The 10,340-nt window shown below is 40.5% G+C and overlaps 1 long non-coding RNA gene across 1 annotated transcript; it reads left to right on the forward strand.

The window, feature by feature from the left end:
• Window positions 1-5,727: 5,727 nt before the first annotated feature.
• On the forward strand, window positions 5,728-9,805 carry LOC120888234 (uncharacterized). Its single transcript, XR_005731709.2, has 2 exons — window positions 5,728-6,338; window positions 9,167-9,805. It is a non-coding gene; the product is annotated as an uncharacterized LOC120888234 (long non-coding RNA).
• Window positions 9,806-10,340: the final 535 nt, after the last annotated feature.

A 10,340-nucleotide genomic window follows, 5' to 3' on the forward strand; every position in this document is an offset into this window, starting at 1 on the left:
GTTCATGTTCCATCAGTTCTTGTCTCAACATTTAAAAAAATTGGTTTTCTCAAATTCTAACTATGTTCGTTCTTAAGCCGTAGAAAGCACACACACCTCTCCTCAGAGCTCTGGGTGATGAACACACCAACTGACCCACACCTTGGAGAGAGCCTCGTGGGCTAGGGGTGGGCCTTGACCTCTGGAGAGGGGAAGTCCATTTTTTCACCCCTCCCTCATCCAGCCTTTCCCTGACTCTTGCCCTGTCTCAGGGTGACCTGGGATCAAGCAGCAGCTGCTCCGTATGGAGGTGACTAGGTTTGAATTGTCAGCGTACCTCCCACGTCTTCCTCCTTTACCTCCTTCCAGGGCAGCTCCAACCAAAGTTTTTCTCTCCTCCCGCAGCATGGCAGAGTCCAGAGCTCAGGACTTAGAAGACCCAAGACAGAGAGGCAGACTCCACGGGAGGCACCTTGTTACCCACTGGAAGGGAAGAAGCTAGCCTGAGGGGGTTCCGTGGGAGGCCCTCGATGGTGAGTCCCTAGAGCCTACTGTGTTTCCAGGCCCTTGAAGCCATGAAACAGAGAGGAAGGTGGGGCCCAGCCTCAGCTGCAGGATCTGCCCTGGGAGCTGATTCACACAGAAGATACCCGCAGGTCGACCTCGTATGACTTACCTGGCCTTTGGCCTATGACACTCAAACTTCTTTTTTCTTCTTCTTTTTGGAACATAGGATCTACCCCAGGGGGCTTAACCACAGGGCCACATCTCCAGCTCTTTATTTTTATTTTGAGACAGGGTCTCACTAAGTTGCTAAGGTTGGCCTTGAATTTATGATCTTCCTGCCTCAGCCTCCCAGGAGGCTGGGACTACAGGCCACCATACCAGGCCACAAACTCTTTCTTAAATCTGTTTTGTTTTGTTTTGCTTTTTTGCGGTGCTGGAGATCAAACTCGGGGCTTTGTGTGTGCTAGGGACCTTGTGGCTGTTCTCCATCTCACAGAACTTGCTCTTGAATGCCCTTTGTCCAGTAAGCAGTTCACGGGAGCACGATTGTTATTGTAGGTTCATGAGATCTAGTAGTGACAGGAGCAATAAGGAAAGGCCTCAATCCTGAATTTGCCCAGAGGAGCCTTTCCTCTTACTTCACAGGCTGCGGGTAGCTAGTGTGGTGTGGGGGGAAGGTGGAAGTGTAAGTCCCAGGCTCCATCTGCTACAGACAAGCCAATGCCCTGCTGATGCTGCTGATTCCCTGCCAAGGTGCACAGCTCTGAAAGGAGGCAATTGAACTATCCTGGATGAATCTTTAACCCTCCCCTCCCTTCTCTTACATACACATTCATTACTTTTATCAGAAGATGATCCATCCTGGAATGGCAGCTGCTTTCTGAATAAATGGCTGTTCCTTAGCAGTGGACTCCAACAGGCTCTTTCTCACTTTAGTGACTTTGTTCTGACAATGGTGCACGCCAGTCATCCACTCTTCTCCTTTCATGATTCCATCTTATTATTCATCTATTCATCACGTTTATTGGTTCTGTCCATTATTTGAGAGCCTCAGTGCATATTTACAAGTGCAATAAAGAGAGCGGCCCAGCACTATGCCACACAGTGTGACAGGCAGTCAAGACAGGACCGTCCTTCTCTACCCCTGACTAAGCTACTGGGGCTGTGGGGTTGACTGACCAAAAGTCCAGCTCGTGCAACATGATCTGGTCACGTCACCACATAGTGTAACCAACAGTTGGTTCACTTTTTTGACCTCTACCTAATTCAAATTCAAGGCTAAACGGTTCTCTTTTAAAATCATTACATATCCAGATAACATCTATCTATCCCTTGAAAGTGTGCAATTCAGTGGTTTTTAGCACACTCACAAGATTGTGTTGACATCACACTGTACAATCCCAGAACATTTTCATCACCTTAAAGACACCCATACCCATTGACAGCCCTTTGTCCTTCCTCCCAGCCCAAGTGACCACTCGTCTCTTCCTTCATTGAGGCACAGTATTTGTGTATACTTGGGTTAGTTAGCTTTTGGTCACTGTAAAAAATACTTGAGATAATTAACTTACAAAGAGAAGATGTTTATCTTGACTCAGAATTTTGAAGGTTCTGGTTCATAATCTATTGGCCTGTTGCCTTGGGCCTGCGACAGAGCAGACCTTGATGGAGAAAGCTCTAGGTCAGGAAAGGTACCTACGCCAGGATCAGGACAGGAAGCAGACCCCACACCCTGGACACTGCCCACAGTCGTCCACCACCAAGCTCCCAAGAGCACCAAATTGGGGCCAAGCCTTTACACATGGGCCTTTCAGGGACATTTCAGATCCAAGCTAAATCTTATTCATGCGGCACACATGATGTTCGGACTCAGGTACATTTGGACAATCTTACTACTGGAGATAGGTACATACATTTCCAGAGTGAATGAAATCAACATGCTGAGGAGACGGCTCACTCTCATGTTTACTGTAGCACTGTTCAGTAGCCAGGATATGGAATCAACCCAAAGATCCAAAAACTGTTGCATGAATAAAGAAAATCTAGTATTTATACACACAAAAAAATGAAAACTTGTCATTTACTCTAATGTCCACTTTGCAAATTTGCTTATTCTGAACATGTTATATAAATGGAATAATGAAATATATAGCTTTTTGTGCCTGACTTCTTTCACTTAATATGTTTTTAAGGTTCATTCATATTTTGGCATGTATTCAGACTTTAGTCATTTTTATGGCTGAATAATACTCCTCAGAAGGAAATAACATCATCTGATTTATCCACATATCACAGACATCGGCACTGTTTTCTGCTACAGATATTAGAGTACAAGTTTTTGTATGAGCTTATGGTTTACTTCCTTTGGGTGTTTTCTTTGGAGCAGAATTTCTGGGTTAAAACTATAACATTTTGAGAAACTGCCAACATGTCTTCTAAGTAGCGCACACATTCCAACCAATAACATATAAAGGTTCTGATTTTTCCACATCTTCAACTACACTCATTATCATCTTTTTGAATATGGCCATCCTAGGACACGTGACAAACTATTGTCCACAAGATTTACTTTTTCCTGATGGCTAATGATATTGAGTATTTTTACCTGAGCTTACTGTTAAGGTGGTTTACCTTTTTATTGTCGAACTTTGTGAGTTATCTATATTCATATCAGACATGTGATCTGTGAATATTTTCTCTAGGTCTGTGGGCTGTCTTTTCACTTTCTTGATAATTTCCTTTGAAACACCAAAGCTTTGCTTTTGAGGAAGTCTGATTTATACATTTTCTTCCTTTGCTTATGCTTCACTATTGTTGTTATATATGAGAATCCACTGCATAATCCAAACTCATGAATATTTAAATCTATATTTTTTCTAAGGCTTTAGTGTTGGCTCTTACATTTGGTCTTTGTTCTATTTGACGTTAGTTTCTCTAAGTGGCATGAGGTATATATCCAATTTCGTTCTGGTGCAGAAGAACCATACAGCCACTATGGCCATCCAGTTGTTCCAGCAGCATTTGTTGAAAAGACGATTCCATCTTTCGTTGGCTTGTCTTATTACCCTTTTTGGAAATCAATTGATAATAAATGTATATGCTTATTTCTGGATTCTCATTTCTATCCCATTGACCTAAATGTCTTGCCTCCTGTAGTTCTGTGATAAGTTCTGAAATCCAGAAGTGTGACTCTTCCAATTTATTCTTATCTTTCCAGTTAGTTCCTTGCATTTCGATATGATTTTTGTATCAGCTTGTCAATTTCTGCAACAACAACAACAACAAAAAGCTGAGAAATTTGATAGCAATTGTGTGAAGTTTAAAATTGTTTGAGGAATACTGCCATCTTAGCAACATTAGTTTTTCTAAGCCTGAACACAGGTTGCATTTCCAGTTATTCATATCATCTTTAGTTTCTTTTAATGACATTCAAAAGTAAGTCAGTTGTTCTTCATTGGAACAAACAGGTTGGTATTTTTGGTTGTGCACAAAGAGGGAGAATGAATCAATCTCTTTCTTTCTCTCCCCCCTCCTCCCACGTTTTCATTTTCTTTCAATTTCATTTCACCAAAAGGAAAAAAAAATGTACGATATTGACAGTGAACCTTGAGGACAGCACAGTCATGGAGGTAGTGCCAGCACCAGCTACAGCTGGCAGGACCTACTTGGCTTCACGTGGCACTTAGCAGGAGTAATATAGCCCCTTGTCACCCGTTAACAGGTCTAATGACAATACCTGGTGTCAGGTGGGGAGACCACAGGACTCACCACAGACCCTCTGCAGCTTTGCTCCCCACCACACCTGAACATGGAGCTCATCTGCCCAGTCTCCTTTACTTACAGAATTCTGTGACAATGAAGTGTGCACACACACATGTGCATGTCGATCACACAGGATAGTTCCTTTGTTTAGATCTTCAAATAAAATGAAACACGACGACCCCACCACTTTCCTCGATCCCATTTGACCCCGTCCATCCCCGTCATTGTCTGTTTGCTGAGTGACCAGCGTGGCCTGTTTCACTCCCTGCTTACTCCTGGCCTCTCGGTACCATCTGCTCTGGCACCAGCCCTCACCACTAAGCCCTTTGCAAATCACATCCCGTATCTCTTCCTTCTTCCTGTGGGAGCTGAGCAGGTCCCGACATTTCTGGGGGTTGTGGAGCGATTCTTCATGGCTGCCTCCCACCAGGCCGTCGAGGTAGGCCATGGACCCCTCCTCATGTGAGGCCTCCCTGAATTCCCTGGTAGCTTCTGCATCACGCGTTCCTCTACTACTTCTCTCTCTTCATGACCTCTCCTCTCGCCGCCTCAGGCGACTCCTCTCTGCCCTTGGCCCATGGAGTGTTTTTCGTGTCCAATGTCCACCCTGGTATTCTTGACTTACTGGAAAGTGTCTTCCTGTCAATCACTACGACTCGGTAGCCATATAGAGAAATTTATATGAAACAGTAAAGTTGGAAAATCAGGTCTATTTCGAGTTACCGTATTTAAAGGAGATTTATAACAGCATCCTGTAAGTTTTACTTACTCTAACTTACGAGGTTCCAGTAGGGAACGCATTGGGATGTGAAGGGGAAAGTTCTGTGTCATCTTTTAGAAACTGAAATGTTGTTATAGATTTTTGAGTTTCATTAGGTCATCTTTTGGACTCAAAACCAAATTAAAAATACATGTAAAATATTTTTAATATTCATTTTATTTCTTACTCTCTAGCAAAAGTATACATCAGTGACCTCAGAAGAAATTTCTTTAACTTCTCCGGATAAGGTCATTACTGAACAAAGGGTCCTACACATATTTATCAGTTGTAAACGTCTGTTCATTAAGCAATTATTAATTGAGTACATGCAAAATGGCTTCAGATGAGAAATGGTTTTTGGAACTGGACTTCTCAAGATGTTTAGAAGGTCAGAAACGTATAAGATGTAGGAAGGAGAGGCTAAGAAGACATTCAAGGGAGAGGGAAAGAACATTAACAAAGACACAGATTTTTGAAAGTATATCATATTTGGAAACTGCAGAGTTCACGTCCCCCACAGGCTGAGCCATGAGAACAGGCTGAGCCGCTGCTGCAATTCAGGCTGGATAGTGCCTTGTGCACCCACAGGAGAGAGTGGTGAGCTAGGGGGGCCCCAGAAAGTCTGGAAATGTTCTATTTTTAACCTAAATTTTGGTCATACAATGTTTGCTTCATGGTAGATTATTAATCTGTAATCCGTGCACTTCTGTATGTGTGTATATATATATATATATATATATATATATATATGTTTTACCCATAAATATATATATATATATTTATGGGTAAAACATTTTTAAGAGAAGAAGAAATGATTTTCTAATATATGGTAGCTAGATGTACTAAGAAATGAAATACTGGAATGATTTCTGTTGCATTGTAAGAACTATGAAAACCACCATTATTTTTTAAAATCAATCTCTGTCCTGTGGCTGGTTCCCTGCTGCCTTTCCAAACAACTTCAACAATGTCTTCCAGAAATCTCTGAAGCCCCTCCCGTGTCTTCCTCTCTGTACCTTACATTATTTCTGTTAAGGAACTTGCTTCTTTTCTATCCAGGCATAGACTCTCGAAATTGGGGTTTGCAAGTGGCTCAACACTGTATTCCCCATGGTGCCTAAATGGGTCTGGAGCCTAATAGGACTTCAATATATAACTGTGAAAAGGATGAGTGACCTCTTCCTGCTTCCACTCAAGGAAGCCGTGGCCAAGGGCATCAAACTGGCGTCTGTTTCAGAGGTTCCAGTCAACAGAGCTGACCCCTAGCTGCCAGACAACAGCCACAGTAGCTGTGTGAACATACTCCTTCTCATTCAAGGATGGCTAAAAGGTGACATATTTCCTTTATTCTCTCTGCACTCCTTCTTTCCAAACGAACCTCCAAAGATATTTGAACATAATTTCTTTGAACAACTCTATCCAATGTAAACTGTGTAGATCTCCAGCCACCTGATATTTTTGGTATGAGCCTCATCTTCACCTTAATATCTGTAATGTCACTGAGACTCCCCAGGCAAAGGGCTAAAGAGTACTGAGTCTCATTATGTTAGTTTTACCATAAAACTGTTATTGAGGAGGAGATGGAAATAACAGGATACTTTATGAGAGCTCTGGGCTTCTTTAGCTCTCTCGTGGCTCCTAACGAGAGCATAATCACAAAATTATTATAGGGAATTTTTTTATTCAACCAAAAAAATGACACATTTTTCTGAGTCTGAACTAGAAAACAACTTTTGCATGTCCCTGCTGTCATTTACCTGCACATGGTGCAAGCACTTATTTTTGGTTCTTAATGAATGCACAGAGCTTCTAATTATTTAGGGATGTGATTAAATGAGTTTCCCAGTGACTTGGTGTCTCAGGAGAAATCTTTTAATTTGCAGACTCCTATGGCTGATGTATCTTCCAAATGTGACTGTTTAACAATCCCCATTGCCACTCATTTGCCACTGCTACTCCAACTCATTGACTTTGAAAGTTTAATAGTGCCCAATGAAACTTTTAATTGCCACTGATTAGCGTTTAGGCTTCCTGAGGCAGGTTGTTAGGGGACACAGCCTGGCTTTGCAAAGAAGTGTCTGCATGGAACTGGATGAAGATAATATGAAGAACAGAATTTCTTCATCTCAACCTTTCTCCTACCCACGTTTTTCATTAAAGGCTCAATATCTATTTGTGATATTGAGCTTGACTTATTTTTATCTTATCTCAGACACCTGTTAAAAATCCAAAAGCTGGACCAGAAAAGCAAAGAATATCATAATTTCCTCCAAAATTCTGACAACATCCTTCATTGTTTAAAAATTTTAACCTAGGGCTGGGGTTGTGGCTCAGTGGCAGAGTGCTTGCCTCGCATGTATGAGGCCCTGGGTTTGATCTCAGCATCAAATAAATAAATAAATAAATAAATAAATAAATAAATAAGTAAGTAAGTAAGTAAGTAAGTAAGTAAGGTATTATGTCCAACTACAGCTAAAAAACATTTTAAAAATCCTTTAACCTGTTCTTCTTTTCTAAGTCTCATTATCCCCAATTTACCTTTTTATTTCAGGGTGAGATCTAATTTCCAAATTTAATGGGTTCAGCATCTAACATCAGAGCATGAAAATCATTGCATCCCCACATCAAAATATTGTTCTGTAATCCACATTCCACTTGAAATATTTGTGGAAAATGAAACTAATAGTCAGAACTGACTTAGAGAAATTGTAGGCAAATTTTAATGGAGAAGAAAATAAATGGGAAAAGTCCCAGGGCCTGACATTTCCTCAGCCAGCCAGTGGTAGCCTCCAATGTCTCGGCATCGAGGAGACGTTAGAGAGATGAGATGTCAAGAGTAAATGAGGCGTCCATCAACAGGCGAATGGGCCAAGAAAATGGGGCAGGTGTACACAGCAAAGTTCTGCTCAGCCACAAAGAAAAGTTGTGTCATGTGCTGGAAATGGATGGAACAGAGAACGTCATGCTAAGTGAAGTAAGCTAGGCTCAGGAGGTCAGGGGTCTTCTGTTTTTGCCCATATGGAGAAGTTGGAAAAAAGGAATACAAGAGGGATCTCATGAAACTTGAAGGGAGACTACGGGAATAGAGGACGAGGATAAAGTGGGAGGGAAGAGGAGGAAGAGCTTCAGAGTGAACCAACTGAATGGGGCTGGGCTGGGGCTCAGAGGCAGAGCACCTGCCTGGCCTGGGTGAGGCACTGGGTTCATCCTCGGCACCTGATGTTAAAAACATAAAATAAAAAGGCACATTGACAACTTAGCAACATTTAGTTGCTTTCTTTTAAAAAAAAATTTATGTGCATGTGTTAATGTATCAGAATCCTACTTTATGTATAATTATAATGCTCCAATTAAAAAATAAATAAATAGAAGGAAGACAAACAGTAGAGGAAGAGAATCAGGAGAGGAAGAAAGAGCTGAGGGATGAAGTGGAGCAAATGATGTTCTGTGCATGTGAGTATGTCACAAGGAACCCCCACTACCTAGAATCAGAATGCGCTAATAAAAAGGTACAGGAGTGAATAAATGAACATGGGCAGATCCTGTGAATATGGGGAAGTGGGGAAAAATTAAGTTCTTACTCATTTAAAGAGCTCAACTGATGATAGCTATGACCACCACAGTCATTATTTGAGGAATTCTTTGGACTTTTTATGGTGATAGAGTTTTAAATTATATTTTCCTAAATAATTAGTGTTTCTCTGCATTCTTTCTCATTTGTCCTTTAAGGAGCTGGAAGTGATTTAATTAAAACATTTTGGGGGAAGTCCAGTATGCTAATCAGAAACTACTAATCAAAAATTCATCTGCCATTTTTTCATTTGTCATTTATTTGCTTGATTAGTTAATTTCAATGCTTGTTTAGGGAAATCACTGATTATGTATTTACTGAGCCCAGAAACCATCTGGTTAATGGTAGCCATTTTTTGTACTTATTGGAACGGTCTTTTCCAGGGTTTCAGATCTTGGTCTGTCAATTTGTTCTAAAGGACAATTAATAGTGCAACTCGGCCTCCAGCCATCATGTACCATATGTGCTCTTCCAAAGAACAAACTGTCCTACTTCATGGAGTGACTTTCTCTGTGCTGGGCTGGAAACCTCCCATCGTTTCTTCCTTTTTACCCCACTTTTACATCTGCTCTTTTTCCACTTTACAGGGAGGGGCACATCTCTCGCCCAAAGTGAAATGCCTCACTCATTTCTTCAGGGGACCAAAAGGAGTGGCATTGATTCAGCCAAAGCCTCATTATCAACACACCTCTGTGTGACTGTGTTCCCCAGTCTTCCACATGTTTCTGTTACAGGAGAAGTTTCATGTTTTATATGGGGTAACTCTGACCCATGTAAGGTTGTAAATCCAGATATACTGTAGATGTAACAGAAACAATGACAACTCTTCTTCAGTATGATCTCCTGTCTTCTATTTATTTGACCAAAAACACATCTGTCCTGAGGGATGATCCTGTGAGAATAAAATCAGGACGGCACCAGAAACAAAGAGCAGAGGTGGCAAGTCTTACTTAGATGTTAGAAATCCTCTACTGTGCATTTGTCTATTTACTTATCTTAGAATAAAAATCAGCAGTTGGATGACTGTCACGGGGATACACAGTAATATGTTTATTTAAATAAAAAATGAAGTCACATTTTTATGATTTGGCTGACAGTGAGATATGGCTTTGTCAATTAGATTACATAGTTGATATTTACTATAAACTGATCAAGATGAGTATCAAATTGTAGATCCAAGATTCTGTTGAAAGCATATAATAAAATAAAAGCATTTTATAAAAAGATTGCATTGTCAAAATGTATATAAATGAATAGTGATTTTTGAACCTTTCTGAGTTTACTGAGTAAAGCAAGTACCTCTAAGTGAAGGTACAGTAACTATCATTATTAACAGTGATTTGATGAGTCTGGGTAAGTCTTTTAGGGATACTTACAAGAAAATGAGAAAATGAAGGACTATAATGATTAGGTAACTAATTTGGATGTCAGATTGTTTCCAATTCTTTGCTTTCAACAAAGTGTAGGTGCTAGTGATATACTTTAATATTATTGATTATGTAAATCTATGTGATTTTTGCATATAGCTCAGAAAGAGTTAAAAACATGAGTGACAGCAGCATAGCCAAGCTCTTTTCATATCCAACTGTTTATTTACCTGAGCTTGGCCACTTAGCACTGAAAGGCATGAAAACAAAAAGTTGAAGTAGGATAAATGCTAAACTCTATATTCTTCTAGCGATCAGTAGTATGTAATACATGAACCAAATTTTTTTAAAGCTGATTTACAGTGAAATTTTATTTATGTTAAGGAACATTTTT

Source organism: Ictidomys tridecemlineatus, unplaced genomic scaffold (assembly GCF_052094955.1).
Source record: "Ictidomys tridecemlineatus isolate mIctTri1 unplaced genomic scaffold, mIctTri1.hap1 Scaffold_631, whole genome shotgun sequence".
Lineage (NCBI taxonomy): Eukaryota > Metazoa > Chordata > Mammalia > Rodentia > Sciuridae > Ictidomys > Ictidomys tridecemlineatus.